At 32.8% G+C, this 11,081-nt stretch overlaps 1 pseudogene across 1 annotated transcript; it reads left to right on the forward strand.

Annotated features, from left to right (window-relative positions):
• The first annotated feature begins 9,305 nt into the window (after positions 1-9,305).
• On the forward strand, positions 9,306-10,809 carry LOC114183233 (zinc-finger homeodomain protein 8 pseudogene; annotated as a pseudogene). The gene has a single exon (XR_014995426.1). The product of XR_014995426.1 is annotated as a zinc-finger homeodomain protein 8 pseudogene (transcript).
• The last annotated feature ends 272 nt before the right edge of the window (positions 10,810-11,081 follow it).

Below are 11,081 nucleotides of genomic sequence, written 5' to 3' on the forward strand. Positions count from 1 at the left end.
ATTTCTTATATTTTTATTTAAAAATATCATAGTGAGTAAAATATAAATAAAAAATTGTGAGAATTAAAAAGTAAAATTTGAGAAAGTAAAAAATAAATAATTTTTGTAAACAAAAAGTTAGATAATAAAATATTACATATTAATAAAATTTTTAGTATTACTAAATTGATTTTTTTCTTAAAAGAATAGTAAAAGTTATATATTTTAAGAAAAAAAAATATTTTATATAAAATAGTTATCGATAAAAGATATAATTAAATTGATTAAATTACTATTAAATGTAAATATGATTAATAGCATAATACATAGTTAATTACACTGGTTATAAATACAATCAATGATTGAAATCATTTCCTAAAACACAAACCAAATGAAAATTAATAAGAAAGATTTATAGAATGGTTAGTTTTGAGTAAAGCCATCCAAAAGTCAAATAAAGTACAAAAGTTTCTCCATGGCTTGTTTAGGACTATTATATTAATGAATGGATATTGCATAAGTAATTATGAAAGTTAAGTAATATTTTAGAATTTTGGAAGAAAATTGATGGTGGTGTGAGTATGATCCATAAAAGGACACGCATTATGTGGAGGGGATAGAGAGGGAGTACAAGTGAAAAGATTTGATTCATGGTACAATTTGAAGATGAAATGTTTTTTTCTCCATTGTATATTCTCTTTCAGCAGGAGATCTGGTTCGATAATTTCGCAAGGGGGAAAAATAATTCGAGTGGTTAAGGCACAACAATCATAAGTGTAGCATCTTTTAATAACCATCCATGTATTATTGATCGGAAGCAGGAGAACAAAATTGCCAGTTGTGAAGTGACACAACACAACATTACCAATTATGCTAATTTCCTAATATTCATTAATTTCTGTACTTGAAAACAAAACCTTTCTCTAAACTTTTAATAATTTAATAATTTGATTTCGTGGGAGAAAGAGGCACGTAGGACCAGAGAGGAGTTGTTAATGCAAATAGGTGTGATGTTTGAGGTGGTTTTTTTTTACTCCAACTTTCTGAGAGTTGCGCAGTTGAAAGTGACAATTAGGTAGAAATGTCAGAGACCATAATAAGGGTATGTTATTTTACCTCTTTGAATAGACCACTTAGTATAATTTGGATGATTGTGGGAGGGCCCAAAAGCTAACGTTGGAGTGTAAGGACATTAATTATGAAGAGAAATTAGAATGTTGGTGTTGGTTGGGTTAACGTTAGCAAGGTTTTTACATGGTTGTAAGAACTAGAAAATGCCTACGCGGAAATGGTGTAGTGGGGTAGCCATGGATAAAGAACATGGGGTGCTCCTTAATGAACTTGTAAGACCGTGGGACATTGCACATCATCATAAACTTGCATTCTAATCCATACCATGGAATGGAATGGAACAACATCAACAACACCAACACCAACAACAAACAACAACCCTTGAATCCTATTATTTTCAGTAAAGTGAGACAACCACTTTCTGTTAATAATTTATTGACATGGGAAGAATATTTCAAACAGAATAAATAAATTACCCTTTCTTCACTTTGGATTCTTTTACCAATACTCTTGTCTATTTTCTTTCATCAACTCTCCTAATCCATTAATATGCTCAGAGAATGACCATTCACTGACCATAATTAATTGGCCTCTTCTGGCCACTCTCTATTCTCCACTATGCATGCAATATCAACCCTTCCTTCCATATCAGATAACCACATGTGCCCAATACCAGATTTACAATCATTCAAAAAAAAAGTTTCTTCTTTTATAAATTATACTAAAATACAAATACTGATGTAATTTGAAAATCTTAGAACAAAATGATTGTGGAGTTGAAAGAAACAGAGTTTGTGGAAGGTATTTGCAAACTTGAATTTGAAGAGATTGCGTGTTGGTGAACTAGGTGTGGGAAGAAAATGGCAGAGAAAGGCATTGAGAGGTTTCTCCCATGTGCATGAAACGTGCATCATTATTGTGAGTGTGAAGCACTTGTTATGAGAAACTTTTCCGTAATTGAATCCTATGAAAATGCACTCATCATGATAATTGGATTCATCTTGCTATGTACAGCAATTAAAAGAGGCCACATAAAACCTTATCTCGTAAAGGGTAATAGTTTTTGGTTCTTAAGTCGCAAAGCTGGCTTTTATCAAACTTGGCGTGACACTTCGCTTTCCATCCCCTTTTTTTTCTTTTCCTTTCAATTCTCCTATATTGCATATTTAGCACACACATTCATTCACATATATATTCGCTGGCTTTTTCCTTCATCCCCCAACCTAATTAGTACAAAGCACAAAAAAAAAAAATTATTACTGTGAGAAAAACTTTCGATATAAAGATCATACATTTGTCTGAGTCGGTTTTAATCATTGACTTTGATACCTCTTGTTAGGTCTATAGAAAAAGTTTCACCGGAGAGATACCATACCAATGAGACTTGAACCCAAAACCCTAATACGATGATTTTATGGGTATTTATCCTTATATAGTGCTCTGCTTTCTCATTTTGAGTCAATGTGGGACATACACTCACACTTGAATTCCTAACAAATATAAATAATACAATGTATTATTTTTATATATTTCGAGTATGGAATTAGACATTAAGTGATGATTTATATTAAGAAAAGAAGTGAATGGGAAGTGAAGGGAAAGAATTATTGAAAGAAGAAGAGAGGAGAATTTGCAGTGGGGGTGTTTGGGCCATTGAAGGTTGAAAATCATTGTTTGTTGAAAGAAGGATGACCCACAGTTGAAATTGCATAGAGATGGAGTTAGAGATAGATAGATATATAGGGTGGTACTTGTGCTAGTAGGGCATGGCAACGTGGAGGGAAAGATCACAGAACTGGTGTACATATGAAGATTATATATGTTGGTTGTTGCTTGACAATTACTCTTGAGGGAGACCAAAAGTGTTATAATATACCCAATGTCCAATTCAATGGGTCATTGTCTTCTATTCTTCCATCCACACACTTTCTCTTTATTTCTCTAATTCTTCAATTTCAACTTTTTCCATCACGTACCTCCTCATTCACCATGGAATTAACATCAACAAAAAAAAAAAGTTTCTTTTCTTTTCTTTTTCTTTAAGTTTTGTTTCATTGCAATGGAAGATGCTAGCTGAAACTAGAAACAGGGTAAACACAAATCATTCTTTTTTTGTTGTTATGGGAAGATTCACACAAATTAGAAAGACATGTATGTTGGACATTTGTGATGCACATCAAGCTCTGCTAATAATTGTTTGGAACCGATGCAGCCTTGCTCTCAAAGGGTTGTGCGTAGCAATTAGATGGAAGTTGCTCACCTTAGTCTAAATTACGTGCTCCAGAAAATTAAATTTGCATCGTACATTTAGATCGGATTGTGTTTGGACAAATTTAAAAAAAAAATGTTTTTTTGCAATATATGTAAAATTCTTAGAATAATTTTTTTCAAAGATTTTTGGGTTTTTATATATAAAAAAAACTTATTTATTATTTTTGGCGTAATTTTAATTGATTTTTTTTAATAAGCACGAGTGGTAGTAAAAAATAACTTTTATTTTTTCTTTGTAAACTCTCTTAATAAAATTATACTTAGAAAGGTATTCAACATACACTAAATTAATTTAGACTGGCATTATTTGAGTTGAATTTAGGTTGTACATACACATACACTATTCTTCTTCTTCTTCTTTTTTCAAAACAATAGATTTTGAAAGCTTTTTAAAAGCCTTTTATATTTTACATATATACGAAGTTTATGCAGTATATACGGAAAGAATTTTCAACTATCAAACTAGATCAATATTTCAAATATATACAAGTTCGAATCTTTTCAAATGCATAATAAAGAAAATAGATACAGAGATTGTATGCGTGATATGCAAGGCAATTCATCATCTCACTGTCCATCGTTGTAAAGGAATGGATAACAAAAATATTTAATAAGTTGATTTAGGAGAAGGGATGAAATTTCTTCGACTCAAGAAAAAGTAATTTCTATGATATTTTATCTCTATAGAAAAATTGCAACGATATTTTAAATTTGAACTTCAATGTCATTAGTATATACACCTAAAACATAATTCACATAGAATTTGATTCAATTATAATTTCTTTCAATATATAATTATTCTTATCGATGGGTGGAAAGAAGAAAGAGTATTCAAACCCCACCATGCATTCTTAGGTATTGTTCGTTTTGGAGTGGGACTCCGTCCAAGTTTTGTCCTAAAAAGATGTTTCAGTGGGTGAAAAGAGAAAGAAACATTTAAACCGTCTTAAACATCGACTTCTAAGAGATGTAAGACTATTGGATGTGATAAAAACATATGGGTGAATTTGTGTTCACTAATTTATTATAAATTTTATCTCATCTTACTTCAAATTAATGAATTAAATAAAACACCATTTAATTTATTTTCTATTTTTAAAAATTATTTTTTCTCTCATATTTTTGTATTTTTATATTTAAATAATATAGAAAAGGATTAGTGTATCAACCTAAATTAGTAGAATCACTCTACTAATTTAGAGTATTTTAAATTTGACATTAAGTAATATAGTATATAATTTATGTATTACAAGATTTCTAAGTTACATAAAAAAGTTTTAATACAACATGTATTCTAAATAAGAGAAAATCTGTAAAGCATTAAAGAATGTATATCTCTTAGAACTTTCAATAAACTTTGTTTTATAAATCTCTTTGTCCAATAAGTAACAAATTACAAAGTTTAAAGGTCTAATTGAAACATCAATCGAACATACAAAATCCAATTCTATCTACATCACAAAACCTCCAATACCAACTGAAACAAGGTGATAGCGTAGCTCAAATGAATTGACCATTTTTTAACTTTCGATTGATATTTTAAATTTTTTTCCCATCATTTAAAAATAACACAATACTACAAATCAAATATATACCATTTGGAAAACAAAAAACAAATGAGTTAAACTCATCAATTCTTTAGATAAACATCTAAACAATCATTATCTCATCTTTACATCTCATCCGGTAAAATAAGTCAGCCAAATACAAACCATACAATTGATCAAATTAGCTAATTCTAAACATACATTTCATTCAAAGAATCAAACCACAGTTTTACTCCAATTATTCAACAAAACACAATTATTTCATAAATAACTAACTTATATTATCGGCTTAGGAACAACACCGACATTGAGATGGACAAAATTTGCACAAGGAATATGCAGATCAACAATCCAATGACACCCTAATAATCCTAATTGGACATAGGTTCCTTAGAAAACCCAAACTCACACATGCAAAAACAAACTTCCCTACATATATGAAATCCTAAACTGACTCTGAAAGGGGAAAAGGGGGAACTTTCTCTATTTAACAATTAGATCAGATAGAAATTATATCTCGTCGACATGAATGCTATAGTGTTCTCAAATCTTTAAACAAATGAGATGATGTGCGAATGTTAGTTGTTATTAGTGAAGGGAGTTGAAATCACAACATTTGTCACTCTACCTTCTAAACCAACCTTGTTTCTCCAAATTGTTAGTAGGGAGAATCGAAATCATGACCTTTCTCTCTTTTTCTTTCCATTTAACCACTAAATCACCTTATCAATCAATTGTCACATATTTAAGCTATTGAGACACCTTTCTCCAAATTTATTAAATTTTATTTTGATATAGAAACTTAGTAAAACTATAATTTTGCATGTTATTTTTATGAAAAATTATATATCTAGAAGAAAATATTATGTTTACGAAGAGGATAATGTTATGTGTTATGTTGTAGTAAATGTATTTGATTTGGAAATGTCTATGAAAGTTTATGGTAACTCTATTGTTTATTGGAGTCATATGGATATTGGGTGGTGAGAGTCATTAAAGAATTTTATAACGTTTTCTACATTGTGAAAATAATTTAGAAATATACTCTTTTACATGAATAAATAATGTTTTTTTCCTCTAATTCATTATTGAATTTGTTTGTATGATAGATGCCTAATTTTTAAATTCAACATAATATATATTATATGTATTTCACAAGTCGTTAAGTATTTAGTACAATGTACAATGATATTAGAGATATATGAAAGTAATTTTAATAAGATATATATTTTGATATATATATATATATATATATATATATATATATATATATATATATATATATATATATATATTTCAAAAGATTGATTGATCAAGATTCAATCTAGTTAAATGTTGAATGGTAAGTATTGATGTAGATGTTAAAATTGAATATGAAGTATGTAATATGGATTATTTTGTATTTTGTGTAATTTTATATAATTTAAATGATATAACAATGTTCTTATATAAAATTAGGTGATGTGACACATGATAAGACTTTGTAAAACTTGGTAAATAAACATTAAAATATGTTTCTTATTACATGTTCTTTTATAAATACAAATATAATGCACATGTTTCCCTGCAAAAAAATAAAATAAATTGCTTTAAACTTGAAAGTCTATGTTAAGGTTTTATGTTAGAATTTTGGATATTTATGATTTTTTCCCTTGTTAAAATTTGGTCTTGATATCAATGGTTGTTCCGAGGTAGTTCAAGATCGAGAATCATTTTACTCACGATATTTTGCGTAATATTCATGTTTTGGATTTTAGTTGTGGCATGCTTGTTTTCCATGTGTGTTAAAAGAGGATGATAATAAAAAAGGTTTAAATATATTTTTGTCCTCATTTTCATAATGTTTGTTATGAATGGTCATCATTTTGATAGAATGTTTAAAATGGTCTTCATTTTTACTGAATGTTTAAAATGATCATCATTTTCGCAATTCGTGTTTTATTTGGTCATTTTCTGTAATGCCGTTTAAATCAGTAACGAAACATTGTACATGTGACACTGTTTGTATTACGTTGCATGAGGGTGTGTTACGTGTACTGTACAAATGACTAATTAATGTTAACTTTTCAATTTGGAAGAAATTTTGCAATTAGGTCTTGAGTTGGATTGCAGTCGCGCTCTTCATTGTTGGAGGCAATTTCTTCATCTTTATCTTTCTTGAGCTCGGATTTGTAGAGGAAACAACTGATACTTGCCATTTCATCGTTGGATTGCAGTCGTGCATTTCATTTCAATTTTCGAGTTAATCATCATCAATGAAGTAAGTGGGTTTAGGGTTTTTTGGGTTGTGTTTGCTCGTGGGTTAGGGTTTTCGTAATTCTATTTTGGGGTTTGTTTGTGCTTGGATTGTTGTGATGCTGATTTAAACAGCGTCACATGAAAAAACCAAATAAAACACGAATTGTGAAAATGAGGATCATTTTAAACATTCGGTCAAAATAAAGACCATTTTAAACATTATGTCAAGATGAGGACCATCTGTAACAAACATTACGAAAATGAGGATAAAGAATGTATTTAATCCTGATAAAAAATAAAAGTGAGGAGGTCCATGGGTAGTTTGTAGCATATTTGTTTAACTTTGATTTTTAACGCGAATTAATATAATTGTAAATGCTAATAGAAGTTAGCTCAATTAGTCAGACCAGTTATTGTGTTATTTTTATTATATGTATTTAATTTAATTTGTACTAATAAAAATGGAATTAAGAAAATATATTTGAAAAACTAAAATGACGCATTAATAAATGTTTTAACATATATTGTGTTCTACTTTCACCTAACACGCCATTTTGATAGTCATAAATCTAATATCAGTACTGTTACTATTGCTATTATGTGATTTGTGAGTTTCTATGCATCGATTCAGCGCTTGTCTACACGCCATTCCATGATTAAACTTTAGCTCTTCTGTCTTTAGTCGGCTTACGTCACACTAACATAAAAATATTCTCTCTTTATTCAGTGTCCCTAACCTCCTCCTTTCTCTTTTACTATGTTCCGTAAAGCACTCTTATCATTCCTTTTCCCTCATTTTAATAATTAAATTCATCTATCTAATATACAAAGAAAAATACTTATTAAAATAAATAAAAAACTATAACAACACTGTCATAAATCTAAATATATAAACTCTACTCGGAAGGATAAGGAACCTATATTTAATATGTAATGTTAAATTTATGTGAGTTTGTGCTGAAGTTATGCAAATATAATAATGGAGATGTTGTTAGAGGGTTTCGAGGGTATTAAAAGAAACAATTTTTTAGTAGTAAAAATAGTAAAGAACTTTGAAGAAACCACAGGGCTTTGCACACGTGTGAGACACGTGATCTCTTGACACGTGTCGTCCGATTTGGTAGGTCTTTTAAGTGGTTAAGTTGTAATAAGGTGGGAGTGAGAAGGGATTTTGGTCTTAATAAAAAAATGTACATCTATACCACCTAGTTCCCCGGTACGGTTTCAGGACATGTTTCTCTTGTCGGGGCCAATCGAGCAGTTACGTAATGCGACGCCGTTTCCCTTGCCATGATACCGTTGTATTGTCCGTAATGCCGACAAAGATACTTCTCAGTCCCTTCAAAACAAATTGAGATGTAATATTATACTAGTGTGTGTGTGTGTGGTTTTTCAATTTCATCTTTTTTAGTAGTAGCTCACCGTGAATTATTATTATTTTCCCTTCTAGTTACTCTCAAGGTTATTTAAAATAAGAATCTTCAGATTAATACTTAAACTATGTTGAAATATATGAGCTTAAAGACTTAGATAATAAATATTTAATATTTTGAAAAAGTTACCTAAATGGTTAGTGTTATTTGAGAAAGTATTTTAGAAGATAAAAGTTGGAAGAGGAAATGAATGGTTTATCCATACGAGGGGGATAAATTGATTTGAAAAGATAGTGTTTTTTTAATAAAATGTGTTTGTTTTGTTGGATGTGTATTAATTTGGGAGTGGAGCATGAGAGGGTGGATTAACCAAGGGGTTATAGGAAAAGAGAAAAAGTGAAGAGGAAAAAAAGAAAAGGGGAATGGGTTGCATCCCTAAAATGAAAAACCTCAATGATTTTACTGTGAAAGCCTGTCCCGTCCCGTCCTTCCCTGCCAACTTGACAAATTAAGATGGGTTACAGTGAATGGGCTCAGAATTGCAGACCATACCATTCTCATGCTAAGAAAGAAACCACTCACCCCCCTAAACACACTGCACCACACTAACCACTCAAAATCAAATCAAATTCCCAAATTAAAACCATTACTATTCTACACTACTCCTCCTAATAACTAATAATAGTGGTAATAAACTGTAGGGTCATCACCCCAAGCGCGCATATTTATTACTCACATCTAACCTCAAGTGGGGTCAATAACTTAACCATGGATTAGAACCAGGGTTAAAAACACAACTGGTTAAGAAGCTCCACCACATAACCCAATCCCAAACCCAGATTTTTATTATCAACACTCATCTCATCACTCTCTCAACTCAACTCAACTCATCTCAACTCAACAACACCATCATCAACACTGCTCTTTCTCCTCCCTCCTCCAACCCCTTCCTTTTTCTCTCTTACCATTTTCTTCCTATTTTATTTCTCCCATATACAACAGTGCCAAACACCACCACCACCACCACCTTCACCAATTCCTGGAACTCTGATATCTCTCATACTTCGCTCTAATCTCCGCCACAAAACCTAACCCTAAATAAAAAGCAAACCTTTTTTCGTTTTTTAAATATTGTTACTTTGACTCACCCTAGATGTTAGAGCCATGGACATAACCCCAACAACAACGATAAACAACACCACTCCCAGTGCAACAACAAAATCCCCAGAACATGACACCGAAACACCCACCAGGATCAACACCCCCACCGCAACAAAAGCCTTGTCTTTCTCCAACGGGGTCCTCAAGCGCCACCATCACCACCACCACCACCCCGTACCCGCCGCCGTCACCTACAAAGAATGCCTCAAAAACCACGCCGCCAACCTGGGTGGCCACGCCTTAGATGGCTGTGGCGAGTTCATGCCATCCCCCACAGCCACTGCCGCCGACCCCAGCTCCATTAAATGCGCAGCCTGCGGCTGCCACCGCAACTTCCACCGCCGCGAACCGGATGAGCCGCCTATCGCATCCACCACGCATGTGATCGAGTACCAGCCGCACCATCGCCACCACCCTCCGCCTCCGTTCCAGTCAGCAGCGGCGGCGAATCGAAGCCCGAATTCAGCATCCCCGCCCCCGATCTCCTCCTCTTACTACCCCTCCGCCCCGCACATGCTCCTCGCCCTCTCCGCCGGTCTCGCCGCTCCGCCGGAGAGCACTGCGGCACCCTCCACCGCACTCACCAGAAAGCGTTTCAGAACCAAGTTCAGCCAGGAGCAGAAGGAGAAGATGCACAAGTTTGCTGAGAAAGTAGGGTGGAAGATGCAGAAGAGAGACGAAGATTTGATTCACGAGTTTTGCAACGAGGTTGGCGTTGATAGAAGCGTTCTCAAGGTTTGGATGCACAACAACAAAAACACCTTGGCCAAAAAAGATAATGTTAATATTACTAGCAATGATGATCTTACTAATAATATTAATGATAATGATGCAAATGGGGGTGCCAAGGGTTTTGAAGACCACAATACCAACATCGGTGGTGGTGGTGCTGAAGATCGCGCGGAGGATCCGAGTCGCAATCACTTTGGTGGGGTGAACGTTGGTGCTAACGGGTCTTCTTCTACTTCTTGATCTATGAGGGGTGAAGAATAATGTGTTAGATAGGTTAATGATCACGATGATGCTGTTGTTGTTGATGATGTTACTACCAGTTAATTAATTAGTGGTTTAATTTCCTTTTTTTAAATATTGTTGATGAGATGATGATGATCAAGCACCTTAATGGGAGAGAATGATATATCCAGAAGGGAATTTATTTTGCTTTCTAAGCTTTTAATGATTTTATTCTGAACTAGTTAGTGATGTATGTGTATGTTTATCTTTGGCGTGATCTTCGGGCTTTGTTTGGCTTTGTTTGTTTGAGTGGTGGTAGCACTGAACAGTGGACTTGACATGCAGAGTTCTGAGATTTTAGAAGATGGAAGCTAATTAAATTTTTGTGATTGCTCATTTTCTCCCCCGTAAGACATGGACAAAAAATGATAATAATGGTTTTTTCTCTGCATCTCGTGTTTGAGAGAAAGGGGCAGAAAGTGTTGCT

The sequence above is a fragment of the Vigna unguiculata genome, chromosome 5, assembly GCF_037176805.1.
Source record: "Vigna unguiculata cultivar grain cowpea cultivar isolate G323 ecotype 2 chromosome 5, ASM3717680v1, whole genome shotgun sequence".
Classification (NCBI taxonomy): Eukaryota; Viridiplantae; Streptophyta; class Magnoliopsida; order Fabales; family Fabaceae; genus Vigna; species Vigna unguiculata.